We start from the raw sequence: 23,646 nt of genomic DNA on the forward strand, positions 1-23,646 counted from the left end.
ATCTATTAGTGTGTGGAAAAGAAGCTTTGTACGAACCTGTGATGAGGAAGGCAAAAAAGAGACAGACTGCATAATAAAGTTCTTTATCACAGGAGGCAATATAAAGTGACGTTCCTCCGCACTAAGAGTACACGCATCCAAACCTCAAAAGCGCATGACAACCTCTGCTTCCCTCTGCGAAGGGCCTATCTTGTACCTTTACTTTTTGCCCTTGAAAGAGTCATGGTGATCTTCACCAATTCCTTATTTCGCCTTTATCTTGGCTAACGTCATATGCTAGGGAAAGATCTATATTCATATGTCAACTTGGAGGTAAGCATTCATGAATTACTATTGTTGACATTACCCTTGAGGTAAATGGTTGGGAGGCGAAACTATAAGCCCCTATCTTTCTCTATGTCCAGCTGAAACTTTGATCTCATGAGTACCACGTGAGTTGTAGCAATTGTAGACAACAAAATGATGATTGAGTATGTGGATTTTCTTTACAAGCTCTTATCTGACTCTTTCTGATGTTGTGATAAATTGCAATTGCTTCAATGACTAAAGGCTATCGGTTGTTACTTCTCGGTAAGGTTCTTGATCCATACTTTACTTTGTGAAGGAATTATCACTTTAGCATGAGATATTATATGTTGATATTGTTGTTCTGATCATGATCATGATGCCTCCATGTTCGAATCTTGTTTTGTCAACACCTCTCTCCCTAAACATGTGGGCATATTTATTGATCTCGGCTTTCGCTTGAGGATAAGCAAGGTCTAAGCTTGGGGGAGTTGATACGTCCATTTTGCATCATGCTTTCATGTTGTTATTTATCGCTTTTTGGGCTGTTATTTCACTTCACTGTACAATACTTATGCCTTTTCTCTCTTATTTTGCAAGGTTTACATGAAGAGGGAGAATGCCGGCAGTTGGAATTCTGGCCTGAAAAAGGAGCAAGTTTGAGATGCCTATTCTGCGCAACTCCAAAAGCCATGAAAATCAACGTGGATTTTTTTGGGGATTTATAAAAATACTGGGGCGAAGAAGTGCCAGAGGGGCGCCAGCAGGTGGCCACAAGCCTGCTAGGCGCGGCCACCCGCCCTGGCCACGCCTAGGGGGCTTGTTGGTTCCCTCCTGGCCCACTGCCCCCCTCCTTTGCTACAAGAAGGGTTTCGGTCTGAAAAAAATAAGAGGAGGCTTTTCGGAGGATTTGCCACCGCCACGAGGCGGAACTTGAGCAGAACCAATCTAGAGCTCCGGCAGGACGATCGTGCCGGGGAAACTTCCCTCTCGGAGGGGAAATCGTCGCCATCGTCATCACCAACACTCCTCTCATCGAAGGGGACTCATCACCATCAACATCTTCATCAGAACCATCTCATATCCAAACCCTAGTTCATCACTTGTAACCAATCTCCGTCTCGCGACTCCGATTGGTACTTGTAAGGTTGTTAGTAGTGTTAATTACTCTTTGTAGTTGATGCTAGTTGGATTACTTGGTGGAAGAGTTTATGTTCAGATCTTTGATGCTACTCATTACCTCTCTGGTCATGAATATGATTATTCTTTGTGAGTAGTTACTTTTGTTCCCGAGGACATGGGATAAGTCATGCTATAAGTAGTCATGTGAATTTGGTATTCGTTCGGTAATTTGATGTGTTGTATGTTGTTTTTCCTCTAGTGGTGTTATGTGAACGTCGAGTACATAACACTTCACCATTATTTGGTCCTAGAGAAAGGCATTGGTAAGTAGTAAGTAGATGATAGGTTGCTAGAGTGACAGAAGTTTAAACCCTAGTTTATGCGTTGCTTCGTAAGGGGCTGATTTGGATCCACTAGTTTAATGCTATGGTTAGACTTTGTCTTAATTCTTCTTTCGTAGTTGCGGATTCTTGCGAGAGGGGTTAATCATAAGTGGGATGCTTGTCCAAGTAAGGGCAGTACCCAAGCGCCGGTCCACCCACATATCAAACTGTCAAAGTAACGAACGCAAATCATATGAACATGATGAAACCTAGCATGACAGAAATTCCCGTGTGTCCTCGGGAGCGTTTTTCCTCCTATAAGACTTTGTCCAGGCTTGTACCTTGCTACAAAAGGGATTGGGCCACTTTGCTGCACCGTTGCTACTTTTGTAACTTGTTGCTCGCTACGAATCATCTCACCACACAACTACTTGTTACCGATAATTTCAGTGCTTGCATATTTTACCTTGCTGAAAACCACTTGTCAGATCCTTCTGCTCCTCGTTGGGTTCGACACTCTTACTTATCGAAAGGACTACGATTGATCCCCTATACTTGTGGGTCAGCAATGTCCTCATGCAAGGACTTAGGTGTGAGGCCATCGCAACCATGTGGCGGCTTGAGAGGGGTTGGTCGGAATCGAGAGATGCGAGTTTACCCAGGTTCGGCCCCTCCGATGGAGGTAAAAGCCTACGTCCTGCTTGTGTTTCATTGATGAAGATGATGATCTCGATTAACAGGGTGCAGACTCGCACCTCTAATCTCATGGGTGTCTAATCTGTCTATCTCATGATTTGTCTTGTCTAGACCTAAGTTGTGTGTCTTGTGTCTCTTGGGGCGCTTTACCCCTCCTTATATAGGTGGAAGGGGTAGGTTTACATGTAGAGTCCTACTAGAAGTAGGAATAGGACTAGTCTCTCTTGAATCCTAATTCGGGTCTTGTTTCCTTTGTGAGGGAGTCTCTCCTCTTCTTGGGCCTTCTCTGTGAGCCGACCCTCTTGGCCTCTCTATGAGACGCCTTATGCCAGGGTGCACGCCGGGCCTTGGGCCTTCGTCATTTATCTAAGTCGCCTTGGGGTCAAGTATGAGTTGCTGGTGAGTCGCCAAGTCCTTGGCGGGTCATACTTCAATGCGGGTTACACTTCGGGGTATATCCCCGACAGGTTCAATCGTTTGTGCCACCAAAACCGTCCACCTCCTACACACTTCAAATGAATTAATAAGCTACCATGCTCATTTCGTTCGAGATGTTGAGGCACGTCTATATGCCTTGTATGCATTAAATGGATCACCTCTTGAGGGGATCAAAGACATTCTAATTGTCCGGGAATTCCAAGATGTCTTTCTAGAAGAACTTCCAGGGATCCCCCTGCTCGAGCTGTCGAGTTTATCATCGACTTGGTACCTCTTACCACTCCTATCGTCAAGCGTCCTTATAAAATGCTACCACATGAACTCCATGAACCTAAGCAAGAAATTGACAATTCGCTTCATCTGGGTTTCATTCGCCCTAGTTCCTCTGATTGGGAAGCACCTTCTCTCTTTATTAAGAAGAAGTATGGAACAAATCATTTGGTTCAAGACTAACGTCCTATCAATCAGGCCACCATTGAAAACAAATATCCTCTTCCTCGGATAAATGATATGTATGATCAACTTGCTGGTTCCTCAGTCTTCTCTAAGTTTGACTTGAGGTTGGGATACCACCAGATCTGTGTTCTCAAAGAGGATGTCCCAAAGACCGCCTTTGTCACTCGTTATGCATCATACGAGTAAACCTTCATGTACTTCGGCTTAACCAATGCTCCGGCAACCTTCTCTCGATTGATGAATTATATATTCATGGACTACCTCAACAAATTCGTCGTGGTATATCTGGATAATATTCTGGTATATTTGAAGAATAAAGAAGAGCATGCCAAACATCTTCGTCTTGTACTGGATAAGCTTCGGGACCATCAACTTTATGCGAAGTATTCCAAATGTGAATTCTGGCTGGACGAAGTGACATACCTTGGTCATGTGATCTCCAAGGATGGTATTCGGTCAAACTCGAACGAGTTCAAGCTATTCTTGACTGGACTCCCCCGAAGAATGTCAAGCAAGTCAGAAGTTTTCTCGGATTCGCCATCTATTGTCGTCGATTTGTCAAGAACTTCTCCATCACTGCAAATCCCTAAACCAGTCTGCTTCACAAAGGTGTTAAATGAGTGGACTGATAAATGTGAGGAAAGCTTCCAGACACTCAAGCACAAGCTGACATCCACTCCGATACTTGCTACTCCGGATACTAAAAGGGATTTCGTTATATATTGGGTTGCTTCTTGTTGGAAATATGCCCTAGAGGCAATAATAAAATGGTTATTATCATATTTCCTCGTTCATGATAATCGTTTATCGTTCATGCTATAATTGTATTAACAGGAAACAGTAATACATGTGTGAATGAATAGATCACAATGTGTCCCTAGCAAGCCTCTAGTTAGCTAGCTCGTTAGTCAATAGATGATCATGGTTTCCTGATCATGGACATTGGATGTCATTGATAACGGGATCACATCATTGGGAGAATGATGTGGTGGACAAGACCCAATCCTAAGCCTAGCACTAGATCGTGTTGTTCGTATGCTAATGCTTTTCTAATGTTAAGTATCTTTTCCTTCGACCGTGAGATTGTGCAACTCCCGGATACCGTAGGAGTGCTTTGGGTGTATCAAACGTCACAACGTAACTGGGTGACTATAAAGGTGCACTACGGGTACCTCCGAAAGTGTCTGTTGGGTTGGCACGAATCGAGATCGGGATTTGTCACTCCGTGTAACGGAGAGGTATCTCTGGGCCCACTCGGTAGAACATCATCATGAGCTCAATGTGACTAAGGAGTTAGTCACACGATGACGTGCTACGGAACGAGTAAAGAGACTTACCGGTAACGAGATTAAACAAGGTATAGGTATACCGACGATCGAATCTCGGGCAAGTTCTATACCGACAGACAAAGGGAATCGTATACGGGATTGATTGAATCCTTGACATCGTGGTTCATCCGATGAGATCATCGTGGAGCTAGTGGGAGCCACCATGGGTATCCAGACCCCGCTGATGGTTAATGGCCAGAGAGGTGTCTCGGTCATGTCTGCCTGTCTCCCGAACCCGTAGGGTCTACACACTTAAGGTTCGACGACGCTAGGGTTATAGGGAATTGTTATACGAGATTACCGAAAGTTGTTCGGAGTCCCGGATGAGATCCCGGACGTCACGAGGAGCTCCGGAATGGTCTGGAGGTAAAGATTGATATATAGGACGGATGGTTTCGGACACCGGAAGTGTTTCGGGCATCACCGGTAACGTACCGGGACCACCGGAGGTGGTCCCGGGGGACCACCGAAGGGGGGCTGCGACCCCAAGGGGTAAGATGGGCTAAGTGGGGGTGGGAACCAGCCCCTAGTTGGGCTGGTGCGCCTCCCCAATCAGCCCATGGCGCAGGGGAAAGAAAAAGAGGGGGGGAACCCTAACTTAGGTGGGCCTTAGGCCCACCAGAGGGGTGCGCCACCCCCTCCTCCCCATCTGGCCGCCACTTTCCCCATCTGGGAGGGCTGCCGCACCCCCTAGGGTGGGAACCCTAGGGGTGGAACCACCTCTCCCCTTCCCCTATATATAGTGGGCACTTTTGGCCTTTGGAGGACACAGTTTTCCCTCTCCCTCGGCGCAGCCCTGCACTTCTTCCTCCTCCTCTCTGCCGGCGCTTGGCGAAGCCCTGCCGGGAGACCTCGTCTCTCCACCAACACCACGCCGTCGTGTTGCTGGTCTTCTTCCCCAACCTCTCCCTCCTCCTTGCTGGAGCGGGAGACGTCACCGGGCTGCACGTGTGTTGAACGCGGAGGTGCCGTTGTTCGGCACTAGATCGGAATCGCTGCGAGTACGACTCCATCAACCGCGTTCTAGCAACGCTTCCGCTTAGCGATCTTCAAAGGTACGAAGATGCTCTTACCCCTCTCTCGTTGCTGGTCTCTCCATAGGAATATCTGAACTTGCGTAGGAAATTTTTTGAATTCATGCTACGTTACCCAACAGTGGCATCCGAGCCAGGTTTTCTATGCGTAGATTCTATGCACGAGTAGAACACAAAAGTTGTGGGCGATGGTTTGTCAATTTGCTTGCCATTACTAGTCTTATTCTTTTCCGGCGGTATTGTGGGATGAAGCGGCCCGGACCGACCTTACACGTACGCTTACGTGAGACTGGTTCCACCGACAGACATGCACATCGTGCATAAAGGTGGCTAGCGGGTGTCTGTCTCTCCTACTCTAGTCGGATTGGATTTGATGAAAAGGGTCCTTATGAAGGGTAAATAGCTTTGGCATATCATTGTTGTGGCTGTCACGTAGGTAAGAAGGCGTTCTTGCTAGAAACCCAAATCAGCCACGTAAAACTTGCAACAACAATTAGAGGACGTCTAACTTGTTTTTGCAGGGTTTGACATGTGATGTGATATGGCCAAAGTTGTGATGTTGCATGTATGATGTATGGGATGATCATGTTATTGTAATAGGTTTCATGACTTGCATGTCGATGAGTATGACAACCGGCAGGAGCCATAGGAGTTGTCTTAATTTATTGTATGAGATGCAACGCCATGTGCTTGCTACTTTTACTTCATTGCTAACGGTTAGCCATAGTAGTAGTGATAGTAGTAGTTGGCGTGACGACTTCACGGAGACACGATGATGGAGATCATGGTGTCACGCCGGTGACGATGATGATCATGCGATGCCTGAAGATGGAGATCGAATGAGCAAAGATGATAATGGCCATATCATGTCACTATATGATTGCATTGTGATGTTTATCATGTTTAACATCTTATTGCTTAAAACGACGGTAGCATAATAAGATGATCCCTCCTAAAATTTCGAGAACGTATTCCCCTAAGTGTGCACCGTTGCGAAGGTTCGTTGTCTCGAAGCACCACGTGATGATCGGGTGTGATAGATTCTAACGTTCGCATACAACGGGTGTAAGCCAGATTTACACACGCAAAACACTTAGGTTGACTCGACGAGCTTAGCATGTACAGACATGACCTCGAATACAAGAGACCGAAAGGTCGAACATGAGTCGTATGGTTGAATACGATCAGCATGAAGTTGCTCACCATGGTGACTAGTCCGTCTCACGTGATGATCGGACACGGGTTAGTCAACATGGATCATGTATCACTTAGATGACTAGAGGGATGTCGATTTAAGTGGGAGTTCATACTTAATTTTATTAAATGAACTTAATTGTCATGAACTTAGTCTAAAAGTTGTCTTTATAAATATTGTAGATGTCCAACGTCAACCTCAACTTCAACGCATTCCTAGAGAAAAACAAGCTGAAAGATGATGGTAGCAACTATGCGGACTGGGTTCGCAACCTGAAGCTCATCCTTGAAGCAGCTAAAAAGGCTTATGTCCTTAATGCGCCGCTAGGTGACCCTCCCGCTCCCGCAGCAGCCCAGGACGTTCTAAACGTCTGGCAAGCGCGGAGTGATGACTACTCTCTGGTTAGGTGTGGCATGTTATACAGTTTAGAAACGGGGCTCCAAAGACGTTTTGAGCAACACGGGGCATATGAGATGTTCCAAGAGCTGAAGCTAGTTTTTCAAGCTCATGCCCGTGTCGAGAGATATGAAGTCTCCGACAAGTTCTTCAGCTGTAAGATGGAGGAGAACAGTTCTGTCAGTGAGCACATACTCAAAATGTCTGGGTTACACGGTCGTCTGACTTCACTTGGAGTCGAACTTCCGGATGATGCTATCATTGACAGAATCCTCCAGTCTCTCCCACCAAGCTACAAAGGCTTTGTGCTTAACTACAACATGCAAGGGATGGAGAAAACCATTCCTGAGTTGTACTCGATGCTCAAGTCTGCAGAAGTAGAAATCAAGAAGGAGCATCAAGTGTTGATGGTCAACAAGACCACTAGTTTCAAGAAAGGCAGGGGTAAGAAGAACTTCAAGAAAGACGGCAAAGCTGTTGCCGCGCCCGGTAAGCCAGATGCCGGGAAGAAGAAAAAGAACGGACCCAAGCCTGAGACTGAGTGCTTCTACTGCAAGGGAAAAGGTCACTGGAAGCGGAACTGCCCCAAATACTTAGCGGACAAGAAGGCCGGCAACGTTAAAGGTATATATGATATACATGTTATTGATGTGTACCTTACCAGCGCTCGTAGTAGCTCCTGGGTATTTGATACCGGTGCTGTTGCTCACATTTGCAACTCAAAGCAGGAACTGCGGAATAAGCGGAGACTGGCCAAGGACGAGGTGACGATGCGCGTCGGGAATGGTTCAAAGGTCGATGTGATCGTCGTCGGCACGCTACCTCTACATCTACCGTCGGGATTAGTTTTAAACCTTAATAATTGTTATTTAGTACCAGCTTTAAGCATGAACATTGTATCAGGGTCTTTCTTAATGCGAGACGGCTACTCATTTAAGTCAGAGAATAATGGTTGTTCTATTTATATGAGTGATATGTTTTATGGTTATGCTCCGCTAGTGAATGGTTTATTCTTGATGAATCTCGATTGTGATGTTACACATATTCATAGTGTGAGTACCAAAAGATGCAAAGTTGATAATGATAGTCCCACATACTTGTGGCACTGCCGCCTTGGTCATATCGGCGTTAAGCGCATGAAGAAGCTCCATACTGATGGACTGATAGAGTCTCTTGACTTTGAATCATTTGACACATGCGAACCGTGCCTCATGGGCAAGATGACTAAGACTCCATTCTCAGGAATAATGGAGAGAGCCTCCGACTTATTGGAAATAATACATACTGATGTGTGTGGCCCAATGAACGTTGAAGCTCGCGGTGGTTATCGTTATGTTCTCACTCTCACCGATGATTTTAGTAGGTATGGGTATATCTACTTGATGAAGCACAAATCTGAGACGTTTGAAAAGTTCAAGGAATTTCAGAGTGAGGTTGAGAATCAACGTGACAGAAAAATAAAATGTCTACGATCTGATCGTGGAGGAGAATATTTGAGTCACGAGCTTGGCACACACCTAAGAAAGTGTGGAATCGTTTCACAACTAACGCCGCCTGGCACACCGCAACGCAACGGAGTGTCTGAACGTCGTAATCGCACTTTATTAGATATGGTACGATCTATGATGTCTCTCATCGACTTACCGCTATCATTTTGGGGATACGCATTAGAAACTGCAGCATTCACTTTAAATAGGGCACCGTCTAAATCCGTTGAGACGACACAGTATGAACAGTGGTTTGGCAAGAAACCTAAGTTGTCGTTTCTTAAAGTTTGGGGCTGCGATGCTTATGTGAAGAAACTTCAACCAGAAAAGCTCGAACCCAAAGCGGAGAAATGCGTATTCATAGGATACCCTAAGGAAACTATTGGGTATACCTTCTATCTTAGATCCGAAGGTAAAACCTTTGTTGCCAAGAACGGATCCTTTCTAGAGAAAGAGTTTCTCTCGAAAGAATTAAGTGGAAGGAAGGTAGAACTTGATGAGGTAATTACACCCCCTCTCGAACAGGAAAGTAGCGCAACGCAAGAAGTTGTTCCTGTGATGCCTATACCAACTGAAGAGGAAGTTAATGATGATGATCATGAAGCTTCGGATCAAGTTACTACTGAACCACGAAGGTCCACAAGGGTACGCTCCGCACCAGAGTGGTACGGCAACCCTGTGATGGAAATCATGTTGTTAGACAACGGTGAACCTTCGAACTATGAAGAAGCGATGGCGGGCCCGGATTCCAACAAATGGCTTGAGGCCATGAAATCCGAGATAGGATCCATGTATGAGAACAAAGTATGGACTTTGGTGGACTTGCCCGATGACCGGCGAGCCATAGAAAATAAATGGATCTTCAAGAAGAAGACTGATGCAAACGGTAATGTAACCGTTTACAAAGCTCGACTTGTCGCAAAGGGTTTTCGACAAATTCAAGGAGTTGACTACGAAGAGACTTTCTCTCCCGTAGCGAAGCTGAAATCAGTCCGAATCATGTTAGCAATTGTCGCCTTTTATGATTATGAAATTTGGCAAATGGACGTCAAAACAGCATTCCTTAACGGGAATCTTAAGGAAGAGTTGTATATGATGCAACCAGAAGGTTTTGTCGATCCTAAAGGTGCTAACAAAGTATGCAAGCTCCAGCGCTCCATCTATGGGCTGGTGCAAGCATCTCGGAGTTGGAACATTCGCTTTAATGAGGTGATTAAAGCGTTTGGGTTCATACAGGTTTACGGAGAAGCCTGTCTGTACAAGAAAGTGAGTGGGAGCTCTCTAGCTTTCCTCGTACTACATGTGGATGACATATTATTGATGGGGAATGATATAGAGATGTTGGAGAGCATAAAGGCCTATTTGAACAAGAGTTTTTCAATGAAGGACCTTGGAGAAGCTGCATACATATTAGGCATCAAGATCTATAGAGATAGATCGAGACGCCTCATAGGTCTTTTGCAAAATACATACCTTGACAAGATACTGAAGAAGTTCAATATGGAAAACTCAAAGAAAGGGTTCTTGCCAGTTTTGCAAGGTATGAGATTGAGTAAGACTCAGTCGCCGACCACGGCAACAGATAGAGAGAAGATGAGTTCTGTCCCCTACGCTTCAGCCGTGGGCTCTCTAATGTATGCCATGCTGTGTACCAGACCTGATATAAACCTTGCGATAAGCTTGGTAGGGAGGTACCAAAGTAATCCCGGTGCAGAACACTGGACAGCGGTCAAGAATATCCTTAAGTACCTGAAAAGGACTAAGGAAATGTTTCTCGTTTATGGAGGTGACGAAGAGCTCGTCGTAAAGGGTTACGTCGACGCTAGCTTCGACATAGATCCGGATGACTCTAAGTCACAAACCGGATACGTATATGTGTTGAATGGTGGGGCAGTGAGCTGGTGCAGCAGCAAGCAAGAAGTCGTGGCAGCATCTACATGTGAAGCGGAGTACATAGCTGCTTCAGAAGCGGCTCATGAAGGAATTTGGATGAAGGAGCTCATCACCGACCTTGGAGTGGTTCCAAGTGCGTCGGGTCCTATGACACTCTTCTGTGACAACACTGGAGCCATTGCCATAGCCAAGGAGCCCAGGTTTCACCGGAAGACGAAGCACAACAAGCGCCGCTACAACTCCATCCAGGACCATGTCCAAACTGGAGTGATAGATATTTGTAAAGTACACACGGATCTGAATATTGCAGACCCGTTGACTAAACCTCTTCCACGAGCAAAACATGATCAACACCATGATGCTATGGGTGTTCGATACATCACAATGTAACTAGATTATTGACTCTAGTGCAAGTGGGAGACTGTTGGAAATATGCCCTAGAGGCAATAATAAAATGGTTATTATCATATTTCCTCGTTCATGATAATCGTTTATCGTTCATGCTATAATTGTATTAACAGGAAACAGTAATACATGTGTGAATGAATAGATCACAATGTGTCCCTAGCAAGCCTGTAGTTAGCTAGCTCGTTAGTCAATAGATGATCATGGTTTCCTGATCATGGACATTGGATGTCATTGATAACGGGATCACATCATTGGGAGAATGATGTGGTGGACAAGACCCAATCCTAAGCCTAGCACTAGATCGTGTTGTTCGTATGCTAATGCTTTTCTAATGTTAAGTATCTTTTCCTTCGACCGTGAGATTGTGGAACTCCCGGATACCGTAGGAGTGCTTTGGGTGTATCAAACGTCACAACGTAACTGGGTGACTATAAAGGTGCACTACGGGTACCTCCGAAAGTGTCTGTTGGGTTGGCACTAATCGAGATCGGGATTTGTCACTCCGTGTAACGGAGAGGTATCTCTGGGCCCACTCGGTAGAACATCATCATGAGCTCAATGTGACTAAGGAGTTAGTCACACGATGACATGCTACGGAACGAGTAAAGAGACTTACCGGTAACGAGATTAAACAAGGTATAGGTATACCGACGATCGAATCTCGGGCAAGTTCTATACCGACAGACAAAGGGAATCGTATACGGGATTGATTGAATCCTTTACATCGTGGTTCATCCGATGAGATCATCGTGGAGCTAGTGAGAGCCACCATGGGTATCCAGACCCCGCTGATGGTTAATGGCCAGAGAGGTGTCTCGGTCATGTCTGCTTGTCTCCCGAACCCGTAGGGTCTACACACTTAAGGTTCGACGACGCTAGGGTTATAGGGAATTGTTATACGAGATTACCGAAAGTTGTTCGGAGTCCCGGATGAGATCCCGGACGTCACGAGGAGCTCCGGAATGGTCCGGAGGTAAAGATTGATATATAGGACGGATGGTTTCGTACACCGGAAGTGTTTCGGGCATCACCGGTAACGTACCGGGACCATCGGGACCACCGGAGGTGGTCCCGGGGGACCACCGAAGGGGGGCTGCGACCCCAAGGGGTAAGATGGGCTAAGTGGGGGTGGGAACCAGCCCCTAGTTGGGCTGGTGCGCCTCCCCAATCAGCCCATGGCGCAGGGGAAAGAAAAAGAGGGGGGGAACCCTAACTTAGGTGGGCCTTAGGCCCACCAGAGGGGTGCGCCACCCCCTCCTCCCCATCTGGCCGCCACTTTCCCCATCTGGGAGGGCTTCCGCACCCCCTAGGGTGGGAACCCTAGGGGTGGCACCCCCTCTCCCCTTCCCCTATATATAGTGGGCACTTTTGGCCTTTGGAGGACACCGTTTTCCCTCTCCCTCGGCGCAGCCCTGCACTTCTTCCTCCTCCTCTCTGCCGGCGCTTGGCGAAGCCCTGCCGGGAGACCTCGTCTCTCCACCAACACCACGCCGTCGTGTTGCTGGTCTTCTTCCCCAACCTCTCCCTCCTCCTTGCTGGATCAAGGTGCGGGAGACGTCACCGGGCTGCACGTGTGTTGAACGCGGAGGTGCCGTTGTTCGGCACTAGATCGGAATCGCTGCGAGTACGACTCCATCAACCGCGTTCTAGCAACGCTTCCGCTTAGCGATCTTCAAAGGTACGAAGATGCTCTTACCCCTCTCTCCTTGCTGGTCTCTCCATAGGAAGATCTGAACTTGCGTAGGAAATTTTTTGAATTTATGCTACGTTACCCAACACTTCTCATCAAGGAATAGGCTCTATCCTTATGCAAGATCGCAAAGTGATTGCTTATGCCTCATGTCAGCTACGTGCTCATGAAGAGAACTATCCAGTTCATGACCTCGAACTTGCTACATAGTGCATTCACTAAAGGAGTGGCGACAATATCTTCTTGGTAATCACTGTGAGATCTACACCAACCATCAAAGTCTGAAATACATGTTCACCTAGCCGGATTTGAACCTGCGTCAGTAGACATGGATGGAGCAAATTTCAGATTTTGACTGTGGTATATCTTATACCCCCCGCGAGGCTAATGTAATGGCTGATGCCTTGAGCTGCAAGTCGTACTGGAACCACCTCCAGGTTCATAAGGTTCACGACCATCTTCAAGAGGAATTCTGTAAGCTGAACCTCCATATTATTCCTCAGGGTTATCTTGTTCCCCCTCCTGAAGATTTTCCCATGTTGAACCTCCATGTTGTTTATCAGGGTTCCCTCACTAACCTGGTTGCTGAACCATATCTCATGTGTCGCATCAAGAATACTCAATTCTATGATGATGATGTTGAAAGAATTAAACGTTACCTTGCAGAGGGTAAATCCTCTTGCTTTACTGTTGCTGATGATGGCGCCTTCTACTTCAAGGGTCGCCTATTCGTCCCAAGTAAAAATAAAAACCTCAGAATGACTGGATGGGTGATGAAGGAAGCTCATGATACTCTGTTGTCTATTCGTCCAAGTAGTACCAACATGTACCAAGACATCTGTCAAAGATTTTGCTGGCCAAATATGAAACAAGACATTGCATGCTATGTTGCAGAATGTGATATTTGCCGGTGAATCAAAGCAGAACATCAAATGCGTGCTTCAACTATGCAACCCATCTCTATTCCTTAATGGAAATGGGACCATGTTGAAATGGAATTTTTCACTGGTTTTCACAGATCGCAGAAAGGTAATGATGTTATTCTTGTCGTTATTGACCGACTGTCCAAAGTTGCAAATTTTCTAGCCAGCAAAGAAACAATTACTGCTACTGGCAGATCTTTATATGTCCAAAATTGTTTCACTTCACGGTATTCCGTTGGTAATTAGCTTGGAGCGTGGCAGCTTGTTCACTTCAAAATTCTGGGAAAGTTTTCAGAAGGCTATGGGGACTCATTTATCCTTTAGCACCGCCTTTCACCCTCCATCCTAGGGACAAGTTGAACGAGTGAACCAAATTCTCGAAGCCATGCTTCGAGCTTGTGTCATTTACTTCAGCAAGAAATGAGAGGAATCTCTCCGTATGCCAAGTTGTCCTACAACAATAGCTATCAAGATAATCTGAAGATGGTCCCTTTTTAAGTATTATATGGACGAAGGTGTCGAACCCCTCTGAATTGGTCAGAAACTAGGGAACGATCACTCTTCCGTCCGGATATTACCCAACAAGCCGAAGATCAAGTTTGCATTATTCATGAGAATCTGAAGCCTGCTCAGTCTCGTCAGAAAAGTCAGTATGAATGCCATCATCGATATATGGTCTATCAACCTGGCAAAAAGGCTTATCTTCGAGTCACACCAATGAGAGGTGCACACTGTTTTGGGATCAAGGGCAAGCTAGCTCCTCGCTATATTGGTCCTTTCCCTGTTCTCGAAAGGCGTGGAAAAGTAGCTTATCCATTGGAACTACCGGCGAACCTTTCTCAGGTTCACGATGTCTTCCATGTGCCTCAGCTCTGTTGCTTCTTCAAAGATCTTGTTCGAGCATTGGATCATGATATGCTTGAGATGCAACAATACCTCTCTTATAAAGAGCATCTGGTCCGCATTCTCGATCATACTAAATGTCAGACTTGTCGCAAGGTCACCAAGTTCCTTAAAGTGAAGTGGTCAAATCATTCTGAAGATGAAGCCACTTGGGAACGCGAGGATCATCTTCGTGATGAATACGCCGAGCTCTTTCCTTCTACCTCTTAATTCCCGGGACAAGAATTTCTTGTAGTAGGGGAGAGTTGTAAGATCCCCGGATTATGCTGCAGTAATCATTGTAATTAAGCTACAATAATGGCCAAGATTAAGCTAATGCTTCTGCTAATCCAGTAATGATCACGATTGGAATCAAACTCTGATTCAAATTCTTGTGCAATTCAAATTCATTTCAAAAGTGGATTTAAAAGTTTTGCAAACTTCAAATTAGAATTCGTGCTTAGGTTGCAAATAATCCCTAAGTATTTATAAATTTGAAACCAACATTTTAGCAAGTACTTTAGTGCCTCAAAAAAATTAAAACAGAGGCTAGAACTTATTATTAAATGCCTTTTGATTTAAATCAATTCTAAATAAATTCTAAAGACTCCCAAAACTTTTTGTGAGAGTGCAAAAATTTGCAAGATAAATAATGGATTAGATCCACCATTTTTTTAAACGGGTTTTCTTACAAAATAAAATAAAAACAGAAATAGAAAAAAGGAGAAAAGAAAAGAAGAAAAAAGAAATAAAACTGCCCCCCACTCGGCCGGCCCCAACCCGGCCCATCTAACACGAGCCTACTAAACTTGGGGGTATACCCCCCCCCACAAACTCTATCTACCTGCCAGCACCCCCACTCTCCCCCTATCCCGATTCCCTTCCCACACGTCACGGCGCCTGCCTCTCCCTGGCGGCTCCCCCGCGCCAACCAGATCCAACGCACCCGTCGGCCGCCGTCGGCCATCGGACCGCAGCCCCGCCATCGTCCCCTTCCCTGCCAGACTTTCCCAAGCCTCACCAAACTAGCCACCCTCCAACGATGGTGACCCTCGGGCTCCACCCCCCCCCCCCTTTCCCCTGTTCCCCTCCCCCTCCGGCCACACTCCGGCGAGCCACCAGCGGCCTCGATGCCGTGCCGCCCTGCAGCCCCTTCCTGTGTAGCTGGCCGCCCCCTCCCCCCAACGCCGACGTGCCACGGCTACCGACCCCGCTGCGCGCTCGCCCGCACCTCGTCTCCCGCGGCTTCCCCGCCCGTGCTCGCCGAGCCCGTGGACGCCTTGGGCCCGCTGGCCACCACCACCGCAGGCTGCACCTGATGTCCTCCAGGCCGTTGGCCCCGCCCCTCTCTCCTCCTCCGGCCACGACCGTCGCTCGGCTAGCCATGGTCCCGAGTACCCCGGCAACCTCCCAAAATACCAGCAGGATTAACCCTCCCACTGTAAACAGCCCCCCCCCCCCCCACCAAATGACAGGTGCCCCCCCGACCGAATGACAGGTGGCCCCCTAAAAACGTTTAAAAAGAATATAAAAAATAATTATTATTAAAATAATTGATTGCTTAAGTAGTTAATTGATTACTAAATCTGGATTTAAAATGTGAGTATGACATGTGGGACCCACTGGTCAAATTGACCAGTCAACTAAGACTGTTGATTGTTGATGTCAGCATGAAATCATGCTGATGTCATAACTATTTAATGAATTTAATGAAATCTGTTTAATTCTTAAATATTTAATAAAACTTTAAAATTAATATAAAATACTCTTTAATTCGGATAAAAGTATTTTGTACATGGAAGTTGATCAGAAAAATGAGACGAACTCGGATACGCTATCCGTTTGTCTGTCACGTGTCCCTACCATAGCGAACATGGAACTTTTCAATCACTTTTGCCTATCCGGTAGTATCCATAGACCCGGGAAATATTGTCAGATATTTTCCCGATCCGTCTATAACGTGTAATAGTGTGTTAGTGCATGCCTAGCCATGCATATTTCCATGCCCTGCATCGTGATGCATTTGCCTGCCTTATATTTATTGTTTCTTCCCCCACTTATCTCTTGTAGACGTTGACGCTAACGTTGTTGCCGGGTACGACTACCCTCCTGACAACCAGCCCTTTGTCGTAGAGTAACAAGGCAAGCAAACCCCCTTGATCATTCCTATATCGCCTATTCTTTCTCCCTCATGCTTGCATTAGATTTTGCTATTGTTGTAGATAGCTCCTATTCTGATGCATAGCATGTTCTTGATGAACTGCTACTTTACTCTACCGCACTTTAAACTATTTAGTATAGGTGAAGCAGTGATCCCCTTTGACCCCCCCTAGTCCAGTTGCCCTTGCTTTTTCATCAAGTCTCGATCATCTGATCGACAAGCCAAGACCCGTCACATCACTCACACCCCCTTAGTTGTACGACACTATAGAGCTACTATCTAGTACCGAGGGTGACACCTCGTTAGGTACTCCAATGTTAGCATTGTAGTGTAGTTGGCCGGCTGTGGTTCTAGAAGGGTGATTCCTCCTTCACCACCTCCAATAATGATGTTGGGGAAATTGCATGGGAAGCAAAAAAATCGTACGCACATGAAGACCTATCATGGTGATGATCATTTACGAGAGGGAGATCGTATCCACATACCCTTGTAGACCGCTAAGCGGGAAGCGTTAAGAAATAAGGTTGATGTAGTGGAACGTCTTCGCAATCCAAATCACCGTTGTCCCACAATCCGTCCCGATCTAGCACTGAACGGACGGCACCTCCGCGTTCAGCGCACATACAACTCGATGACGATCTCCGCCTTTTTGATCCAGCAAGAGAGACGAAGAGGTAGCTGAATTCTCTAGCAGCACGATGGCATGGTGGTGATGATGGTGGAGCTACTCCGGCAGAGCTTCGTCGTGTCGTACCGAACTAGCTACGAGGTGTCATGAAGTAGTGGAGGGAGAGAGGGCTGCACAAAGGCATGGGTGCAAAACTCCTCTCAAACCTCCACTATATATAGGAGGAACAAGAGAGAGGGAGGCTTGCCTCCTACTCCAAGGAAGAGGAGTCGGCCGAGCCAAGAGGGACGAGTCCTCCTCCAATTCGGTTTGGTGGAGGACTCCTTCCCATCTTGTCCACCTCCTTCCTTCTCTTTTTTCCCTTTTCCTTCTTTATTTTTGCCTTGGCTGAAATAGGCTTATTCGGCTGGACTCACCAGCCCACTATGGGCTGGTGTGCCACCCATGGGTCTATCAGGTCCTCTCCCGGGTGGGTGGCCCCTCCCAGTAAAACCATGGAACCCATTCGTCACTCCCGGTACTTTACCGGTAATGCCCAAAATCTTTCCAGAAGCCAAATGCAACAATCATATATATATATCAATCTTCGTTTCCGGACCATTCCGAAGACCCTCGTGACGTTCGGGGTCTCATTTGGGACTCCAAGAAACTTTCGGTTACCAACATCAATAATTCGACTATACCGAAAACGTCACCGAACCTTAAGTGTGCAGACCCTGTGGGTTCGAGAACTATGCACACATGACCGAGACACTCTCCGGTCAATATCCAATAGTGCGACCTGAACGTCCAAATTGGATCCTACATATTCCACGAAGATCTTATCGGTTGAACCTCTATGTCAAGGTGTGACAGCCCGATGCCGACGTTCCAGAAGATTCCCTTTCCTTTCCGTTTTCGTCGTGTGGGTATTTTCATTTATCGCATCATCATCGCATCATTCGCATCATTTGCATTGCATCGGCATCTCCGTTGCCGCCAGTTTTCAAACGTTGCATCCGTTGTTAGTTGCCGGTTAACGTTGTTGTTCGTTCCGAGCCTCACCGCACACGCACGCGCCCGCGGCACCGTCGTAACTCTGTTTTCAAAGCGTGTATAAAACTTTCTCCGATTGAGCTGAAATTTGTCGTGCGGTATTATTTATATATAGCTAGGCCGCCTGTCGAATTTCGTCGCAATCGGAGACCGTCTGGTACCCGAACGGTCGCCCGTAGCGGCACCGTATTCGGTCTACCGTCGGACGTGTGTCGGTGTTTTAAAATTCGTGCCGCGCCGCCCGTTATCCCTCTCGTCTCCGGATATTCCCTCTACACGGCCGCGTACCCATACCCGCGTTCGGAATTGTCCGAATCTGACCCCGCGGTTGGATCCGGAACGCGATTCCGGTTAACTGAGCCCCTCTTTTCTCTAAATACCCCCTCCTCCTAATTTCTAGACAGCCAGCCCTAACCTGCCTCGTTTTCCGCGCCCCACCTAAACCTAACCCTAGCCGCCACAGCCTCTCCTCTCTCTCCCCAGCCCCAGCCGCTGTGGGCCCGCCGAGCCCATCCGAGACCCGCCCGGGCCCGGATCCCGCCGCCGCAGCCCCTGCTCCCGTCGGAGCCCCTCCATGGCAGCGCCAAGGCCGCCTCCCGCGCCTTCCCCGTCGCCGCTGCCTGCACGTCAGCGCGCCATCGTCTTCTCTGGCGTTGTCGCCGCGCCCTGGCCGCCGGAGTGTCCCGTTGACCGCGCGTGTGGAAGCCGGTGTGCCGCCCCATTCTGCCCTGCACGCCAGATCCTGCACAGCCCGCAGCTTCCTCGTCGCCGGAGCCCGCCCTGCCCGTCGGTGCTCGCCTCCTCCTCCGCCGGGAGCGGGTCCCGGGGGATCGGATCCGCCAGATCCAGGGCAGCCTCGCCGCCATCGCGGCCTTGCGCCGGCGCCGCCGGTTCCCGTGCCCACGAGCACGGAGGGGAGCGAGGAGGACGACGCCCGTTTGCCAGAGCCCCCGCCTGGGCCTCCGCGACCCCTCCTGGGCTTCCGTGTGTTGACCCCCCGGCCCAGTTCACTCGTCCCTCGCCAGCGCCGCGGCTCGTCCCGGCCCAGTCGCCCGCGCGCCCCTCGGCCCACCGACTCCCCCAGCTGGTCTGCCAGCTCCAGGCAGCCCGAGGTGAGAACCCCCCCGAGCCTCTTTATTTCGCGCCCTAGGCACTTGTTAGTATATTGCGCTCATGCCCTGCGTAGTTTCGGCCCAATAGGTTTTACCTTATAGTTTTCGAATTAGTTATTTCAGGAAAATATAGATATATAGGAACCCCCGTAACTTTTAAACCATTAGTCGGTTCGAGGCATGTAGTATATGGTTTTGTGGTAGTTTTGCGCGTAGAGTACGAATTTAAAACATGCATTTTGTTTGATTTGGTTTAGCATGCCTAATGCCTAGTTTAGCGTGCTATCCTAGTATCTTTTATCCCGTTTTAATTCTCGTGCGTGCCCGGTTTGTTCGAACACCATAGATAAAATGCCTGTGTTTTAGGGACCATTTTTCCATGCATTTTAGAGCGGCCATTTGTATTTTTACGTGTATGATTTGCCGGTAGTTTATTTTCCCGTATCTAGGTGTTTATCTCGCATTTTTGTGTGGCATTATTTTGTGTTGCAAAACCCACATATTTTATATGTTTCCGGGGTAGAAAAATCCCGTGGATTTTTCTGTGCAATTAGTTTTAGCTTTCGAGTAAGTTAGTTCGCGAGATATTTTGCTATGTGGCTGATTTTGGCACATTGTAGTCATTCTTGTTTTGCTCGTAGTTTTTGAACCGTAGCTCCGATTTGATCGTGTCCTACATGGAACTTGCTTAGAATCTCGTGTAGATTCATTTTATCTTGCTGGTTGTATATTTTGAAGTGCTCGTGACCGCCGTTGCACGCATATTGCATTCATGCCATCATATCTTGCGGTGCTTGTATCTTTTGAACCGTAGCTCCGTTGGAGATGTTCTTATGTGTAGATTGCTTGCCTTGACGCGTAGAATCACGTGAACCTATTTGTTTTGTTGTTTAACAACTAATTAAATGTGTTAATTCAGATCTGGACAGAATTCTCAATTAACATGTGAGGTCGTCTCGGAGATGCTATATGTCGTTTCCGACCTCATTTAAAATGTCTAGATAGGTAGTTTAATTTCCGCTTCACCTCTTGCATGTTTGACAACATTAATATTGTCGTGTCAATAACCGGGAGTGAACTAAATAATTCATATGTGGAGTTTCGTCAATATGCAACTCGTTGCATATTGAACTTCACTTAATGTGTAGTGTTTGTTTGTTGTGAATTGTCATGCCGTGCCTTGCATGTTTTCAGCTTATCATGCATCATTCGTGTTGTGCATCGTGTGGTGAATTCCGTGTGATGATTGTGTTTCCGGTTTGCTTCGTCTCGATAGAGTTCCGCAAGCGTGTCGGATGTGAGGACCCGTTCAACTACATCGGTTCGTCTGCTTCACGGAGGCATTCTTCTTCCAAGCGGGATCTCAGGCAAGATGATCATTTCCCCAGATACCATTACTATCGTTGCCATGCTAGTTATTTCGACGCTATCGATTATGTCTTGTTGCCTACCACTTGTTAAATATCAGCCTCTCAACAATGCCATGAAAACCATCAACCTGTTCAACCTAGCAAACCACTGATTGGCTATGTTACTGCTTGCTTAACCCTGTTGTTAGCGTTGCTAGTTGCAGGTGCAGTTGCTTCCATGTGAAACATGGGTTCCTTGTTATATCACCATATTAAATGCTATTTAATTTAAGGCACCTATATACTTGGTAAAAGGTGGAAGGCTCGGCCTTTCTAGCCTGGTGTTTTGTTCCACCTTTGCCCCCTTAGTTTCGGCTACCGGTGTTATGTTCCATAATTGAGCCCTCCTAACACAATCGGGGTTGTTATGGGGACCCCCTTGATAATTCGTTTTAGATTAAAGCTGGTCTGGCAAGGCCCAACTTTGGTACTACATTTGCCTAATAACCTAATAATAATGCATAGAGACCCGCCGGCACCCGCGGACTAATTTAGTCAACCCCCCGGGCCAGTGCTCCTCATGAGTGTTGGTCCAAATTGGCAAACTACGGGGCCACCGCGGGGCAACCCGAGGTTTGGTTCTCCTAGTGTGACCCATCCGTCGTGTCCTCAGAACGAGGTACACGACTCCTATCGGGATCGTCGACACGTCGGGCGACCTTGCTGGATTAGTTTTACCTTTGACGAAATATCTTGTGCATCGGGATTCCGGTGATGCTTTGGGTAAACTCAGAGTTGAGGTTTTCCACTAGGGAATCCGACGAGATCGCGAGCTTCGCGATTGAGGATTTCTATGCGGCTTGTGGTAATTTGTGATGGACTAGTTGGAGCACCCCTGCAGGGTTAAATCTTTTCGGAAAGCCGTGCCCGCGGTTATGTGGCAACGTGGAAACTTTGTTTAACACTGGTTCTAGATAACTTGAAGTTAACTTAATTAAAATATGCCAACTGTGTGCGTAACCGTGACTGTCTCTTTCGTGAGTTCCTTCTCCGATCGAGGACACGGTGGGGTTATGTCTGACGTAGGTAGGTGTTCAGGATCATTCATTTGATCATCAGTAGTTCACGTCCGTTATGCGTAGATCTTCCCCCTCTTATTTCTTGTACTCGTAAGTTAGCCACCAAATATATGCTTAACCGCTGCTGCAACCTCACCACTTAACCATACCTCACCCATTAAGCTTTGCTAGTCTTGATACCTTCGGAAATGAGATTGCTGAGTCCCCTGTGGCTCACAGATTACTACAACACCAGTCGCAGGTACAGGTAAAGGTTACTTGACGCAAGCGCGTTGATTGTTCATTTGGAGTTGCTTCTTCTTCTTCTTCTTCTTCATCGATCTAGGATGGGTTCCAGGCCGGCAGCCTGGGATAGCAAGGATGGACGTCGTTCTTCTTTTGTCGTTTGTTTTCGTCCATAGTCGGACCCTACTCTTACTCTTGATGGTAATGTAATGTACTGATGTGACTCTGATGTAGCTTGTGGCGAGTGTAAGCCAACTCTGTATATAACTCTTCTTTTCAGTACACGTACTTGTAACGATATCCATTCTTGCGACACGATGAGATGCGCTTCTATCCCTGACGAGGCCTTCGTGCCAAATTGAGGATAGGGTCGCATCTTGGGCGTGACACAAGGATTAACACAATCCCGTATATCATTCCCTTTGTCCTTCAGTATGTTACTTGCCCGAGATTCGATCATCGGTATCGACATACGTATTTCAATCTCGTTACCGGCAAGTCTCTTTACTCGTTCCATAATACAAGATCCCATGGATAACTCTTTAGTCACATTGCTTTCAAGGCTTGTTTGTGATGTTGTATTACCGAGTGGGCCCCGATATACCTCTCCATCACACGGAGTGAGAAATCCTAGTCTTGATCCATGCTAACTCAACGGATACCTTTGGAGGTACCTGTAGAGCACCTTTATAGTCATCCAGTAACGTTGCGACGTTTGATACACACAAGGCATTCCTCCGGTGTTAGTGAGTTACATGAACTCATGGTCATAGGAATGTATACTTGACATGCAGAAAACAATAGCAACAAAATGACACGATCATATGCTATGTTTATAGTTTGGGTCTTGTCCATCACATCATTCTCCTAATGATGTGATCCCGTCATGAAGTGACAACACTTGTCTATAGCTAGGAAACCTTAACCATCCTTGATCAACAAGCTAGTCAACTACAGGCTCACTAGGGATATTTTTTTCTCTATATATCCACACATGCATTTATGTTTCCATTCAATACAATTATAGCATGGATAATAAACAATTATCTTGAAACAGGAAATATAATAATAACTATTTTATTATTTCCACTAGGGCATATTTCCAACAGTCTCCCACTTGCACTAGAGTCAATAATCTAGCTTCACATGTCTATGTGATTTACAACGTAATGAATCTAACACCCATACAGTTCTCGTGTTGATCATGCTTTGCTCATGGAAGAGGCTTAGTCAGCAGATCTCCAACATTCAGATCCATGTGCACTTTGCAAATATTTATGTCCTCCTCCTTGATGTAATCGCGCATGGCATTGAAGCGTCGCTTTATGCGTCTGGTCCTCTTGTGAAACCATGGTTCCTTGCAAGAGCAATGGCACCAGTGTTGTCACAGAACAGATTGATTGGGTCTAGTGCACTTGGAACTACTCCAAGATCTGACATGAACTGCTTCAACCAGACACCCTCCTTAGCCGCCTCTCAGGCAGTTATGTACTCCGCTTCG

This window comes from Hordeum vulgare, chromosome 6H, assembly GCF_904849725.1.
Source record: "Hordeum vulgare subsp. vulgare chromosome 6H, MorexV3_pseudomolecules_assembly, whole genome shotgun sequence".
NCBI lineage: Eukaryota > Viridiplantae > Streptophyta > Magnoliopsida > Poales > Poaceae > Hordeum > Hordeum vulgare.